Below are 5,020 nucleotides of genomic sequence, written 5' to 3'. Positions count from 1 at the left end.
GGGAAGAGGGAGGAGGAGCGGGGGGCTCGGGGGGGCGCGGGGGGGGGCGGTGCGGAGCGCTCAGCTGACCGGGGGCGGGGCCTCGGAACTGCGTCACGGCCACGCCCCTGCCACGCCCAGACAGGGCCACGCCCCGCGCCGCAGCGCAGCGCCCGCCGCCAGCGCCCCCTGGCAGGCGGGACACGGTACTGCAGCGGCGGGACCTGCGCGGCGGCTGGGACACGGACAGGGAGACACGGACAGGGGGACACGGATATGGGGACATGGACATGGGGACATGGACAGGGAGACACGGACAGGGAGACACGGACACGGACACGGACACGGAAGGACACAGGGACACGGACAGGGGGACATGGACACGGGGACACGGACAGGGGGACACGGACACGGGGACACGGACAGGGGGACATGGACATGGGAACAGACACGGACAAGGGGACATGAACGGACACGGGGACACAACGGACTCTCCGCAACCGGAGGCACTCACGGACACACAGAGCCCCCTTGTAACCAGAGTAAACACAGACACACCCCCAGCAGGCCCCACATCCAAAACACAAAACACCCCCCGCAGCCAGCATCACCACACACCCAGAATCACCCACTCAACCCAGCATCACCCACAGACACACAGCCAGCATCACCACACACACCTCAGCATCACCCACACACCTCAGCATCACCCACAGACACACAGCCAGCATCACCCAGACACCCCAGCCATTACCCACAGACACACAGCCAGCATCACCACACACACCTCAGCATCACCCACAGACACGGACCCGGCATCCCCCCGCAGCCAGCACAGCCTCTGCCCGTGCCCCAGGGCTCAGCTCTGCCACCAAAGCTCAGCCAAAGCTCAGCCATTGCCCCCCATCCCACGGTGGGGCTGGAAGGAACCTGCCCCTCCCACCCTCAGGGCTGCAGTGGGGAGGGGTGTCAGGGGTGAATCAGGTTTATTTCCCAGTAAAATATCACACACACACACGGGATCAATCACCCCGTGGCCACGCTGGGCACGGCAGGGCTGTAAATCTGGGGCAAAGGCTGTGTGCTCACCCCACACCCAGCACGGCACCCAACAGCTTTCCCTCCAGGCTGGCTGCCAGCCCTGCCAGACTCTGTAGCTGGCTCCAGGGCTGTGCCCAGGGGATTTGGGTGCTTCTGTGCTTCCCCTTGTGAGCCTGGGCTGTGTGTGAAGGGGGAAATGGGGAAGGAGGTGAGGAATGGCGAGGTGCTAGCACAGAGCCGGAGCACATGGCAGCGCTCCAGAGACAGGCTGTGCCCGCAGGTGTGTGCATGTGGAAATATTTTATACGGATGTATGCACGGCCATAGAGAGGCTCACCCTGCCACGGAGTGCCTGGGGACACAGGACAGCAAAGGAGCACCCAGAGGGACAGCAGAGTGACAAAGGCCTGTGCTCTGTGCAGCTCCAGCAGCCCCAGGTCAGGCAGCTGCCAGCCCCAGTCCCTTGCTGCAAAACCTGCTCTCCTCGATGCTTCCTTAAAAATAATCCAGAGTTGAGTTTGTCAGAGGCGCTGGACTCAGTGCCAGCACAGGCTATAAATACCAGCAGGCTATTTAGGAGAGAGGTATTTCTACTGCTGCTCCATCTCCCTGTCAGTGTTCCCAGGGAGGCCGAGCACCGCTTGTCTGCAGGAACAGCCCCAGCGTCTGTGGGGAGCTGCAGGACAGCTGGACCTGCCTGGAGGGGTCCCCAAGATGTGTCCCCTTGCCCTTGGGGACACTCAGCTCCCTGGCAGCCCAGTGGTTCTCTTGCATCCATCACACCTGGTAGAAAATATAAATAAGGAAAGAGTGGAAAAATTTTATTGAAAAAATTGGAAATCAAGCTGCCCCCACTCCCCAGGCTGCCTGGGGATGGTGTCAGGCTGGGGATGGAGGCTTTGGAGGGGAAAGCTGGGAGGGCAGGGATGGGAACATCCTCCCCATAGTGGGAGGAGAGGGCTGCTGTGGGATTGATGGTTTGGAGCACCCTCCTGACAACACAGCTCAGGTGTGGGCAGGCCCCATCCTGACATCCAGGACCCCACTGGCCTCGGGGCTGGATGGGACCCAGAGGCTGCTTCCCACTCCAGGGCACCTGCTGGAGTGCAAAATGCCTCAGGATGGTGGGTGCTCCAAGCAGGGACTGTGGGGTGGTTTGGGATCCCCAGAAACCTCCCCCTGCTCAGGGGGATGAGGGTGAGGAGCTGGGCTGGATGGGATGGGATGGGATGGGATGGGAAGGGAAGGGAAGGGAAGGGAAGGGAAGGGAAGGGAAGGGAAGGGAAGGGAAGGGAAGGGAAGGGAAGGGAAGGGAAGGGAAGGGAAGGGAAGGGAAGGGAAGGGAAGGGAAGGGAAGGGAAGGGAAGGGAAGGGAAGGGAAGGGAAGGGAAGGGAAGGGAAGGGAAGGGAAGGGAAGGGAAGGGAAGAAGGGGTAGTGGCTGTTCACCTCAGTCCATCCTGGGCTGTTTTCGTCCAAAATCATGGAAATTGGGATGGCCAAGTCTGACAACTGGGCTCTCCACCAGTGGCTGCTGCTGTGGGATAGAACTCTGGGAAGTAACAGGGAGTTGGGAGGCCAGAGAAGGGACTGGTCTTGGGGTCAGAGCTGCCTCGGGCTGATTTTCCTGACAGACATGTTTAAGGATGTCTGTGGTACCAAGGGGAAGGTGATGTAGGAGATGCCTCCAGCAGCCTTGGGGCCACATCCTGATCCCTCCTTCCTGGTCCCCTCCTAAGGAGTCTAGGCCAGGAGGCCCTGCTCTGGGTTTTTTCAACCCCAAAAATTCAGTTAAAAATTATCAAGATACTGGAAATGTGTTTAACTGGTAGAAATGGGGGTGGCCCACAATCTTCTGAGTCCTGGGGCTGAAGGGGGAAACACTGGCAGCTCCTGCTGATCTGCTGAGCATCTTTCCTGGGGGCTCCCCCAGAACATTTGGGATTTTAGGACACTGTGGGAGGGTGTGAGGGTATCCAGTATCCCCTGGGGAATGCATCCATGGTCCAGGATGTAGGATTGCCTGAGTGCAGGCAGAGGCAGTGCTGGCTGTTAATGCCTGGCCCCAGGGCTGGGAACGTGTCCCAGGGGAAGGTGCTTGTAGGGACAGCAAGGGCACAGTGTCACCCGGTGTTTGTGTCCCCATGAGCTGCCTGGGGCGCTGCTGCTCAGGGTTAATCATCTCCAAGAGCCCAGGGTTTGTGCTGGGGCAGTGAGGGCTGCTGGCTGAGCAGAGCCTGCTCTGAGTGCAGGCAGGGCCCAGCCTGGGTGCTTTGGGTTTTCCCCATTTCCAGCATTGCTCAAACACGGATGCTTTTCCTTTCCCTGGTGCAAATGCCAGAGCTGTGACCCAGCACCTGCCCCTGCACCTGCCCAGGGGTTGGAAGGGAGGCAGAAACCCCCCTGCCAATATCCCACAGCAAGGAGCAGAGCCAGGGCCGCATCCATGCCATGTGCTCATGCCCATTCCTTGTGCTCATCCCAGTGCCCAGGCTGTCCTGTCCACGCCAGCCCCATGTCCCATGTCCCATGTCCCATGTCTGTCCATGTCAGTGCATGTCCCATGTCCCATATCCCATATCCCATATCCCATATCCCATATCCCATATCCCATATCCCATATCCCATATTCCATGTCCCATGTCCTATGTCCTATGTCTGTGTCCATGACTGTACTATGTCCCATGTCCCATGTCCCATATCCTGTGTCCCATGTCCCATGTCTGTCCATGCCAGTGCCTGTCTCATGTCCCGTGTCCCGTGTCCCGTGTCCCATGTCCCATGTCTGTCCATGTTAGTGCCTGTCCCATATCCTATGTCTGTGCCAGTGCCTGTCCCATGACTAATGTCCCATGTCTCATGTCCCACGTCCCATGTCCCATGTCTGTCCCTGTCAGTGCCTGTCCCATGTCCCGTGCCCCATATCCCATGTCCCATGTCCCGTGTGCCATGTCCCGCGTCCCGTGTTCCATGTCCCGTGTCCCATGTCCTGTGTCCCGTGTTCCGTGTCCCACGCCACCCTGGTGCCCGTCCCCGTGCCCGTACCGTGTTCACCCCGGTGCCCACCCCGGTGCCCGCGCCCCACGCCCCGTGCCACGCCGGTGCCCACGCCGGTGCCAATGTCGCCAGTCTGTCGCACCCTCCGCAGGCTGCACCGAGCGGATCCCGGCTCCCTGCCAACACCTGGCCAGCGGCCACCAGTTATCCCAGTGCCGACCAGCAGAGGGGAATGATGGTCCTCAGGAGCCTCCCTCCTCCTCCTGCCGTGCCCTCCGCTCCGGGGCTGCGCTCCCCAGCTCCGCCGGGGTGAGGGTGACACCCCTGCCCCTGTGCTGTCACCCTGTGCCCCTGCCTGTCACAGCCCCCTGGCACCGGCCTGGGGGTTCTGCGGGTCCACAGGTGTCCCTCAGTCAGTGTCATCCCTCTGCTCAGAGCTCCCTGTCCAGCCTGGAGCTGATGGATCCTGCTCAGAGCTCCGTGTCTGGGCTGGAGCTGATGAATCCTGCTCAGAGCTCCTTGTCCAGCCTGGAGCTGATGGATCCTGCTCAGAGCTCTGTGTCTGGGCTGGAGCTGATGAATCCTGCTCAGAGCTCCGTGTCTGGTCTGGAGCTGGAGCTTGGGGCTGATGCATCCTGCTCAGAGCTCCATTTCAGGCTGGAGTTGGGACTGGAGCTGATGGAAACTTCTCAGAGCTCCATGTCTGGGCTGGAGCTGGGGCTAGAGCTGATGGAAACTTCTCAGAGCTCCATGTCTGGGCTGGAGCTGGGACTGGAGCTGGAGGATCCTTCTCAGACCTTCGTGTCTGGGCTGGGGCTGGAGCTGATGGATCCTGTTCAGAGCTCCATGCCCAGCCTGGAGCTGATGGATCCTGCTCGGAGCTCCATATCCAGGCTGGAGCTGGAGCTGGGGCTGGGGCCGGGCTGGAGCTGATGGATTCACCCCTGATTCAGCAGGAGCCGGTCGAGGCAGGCCTGATTCAGCAGTGTTTAATCGCTGCTATCT

This window comes from Catharus ustulatus, chromosome 21, assembly GCF_009819885.2.
Source record: "Catharus ustulatus isolate bCatUst1 chromosome 21, bCatUst1.pri.v2, whole genome shotgun sequence".
Taxonomy (NCBI): Eukaryota; Metazoa; Chordata; class Aves; order Passeriformes; family Turdidae; genus Catharus; species Catharus ustulatus.
Note: the sequence above shows the minus strand (reverse complement) of the source record.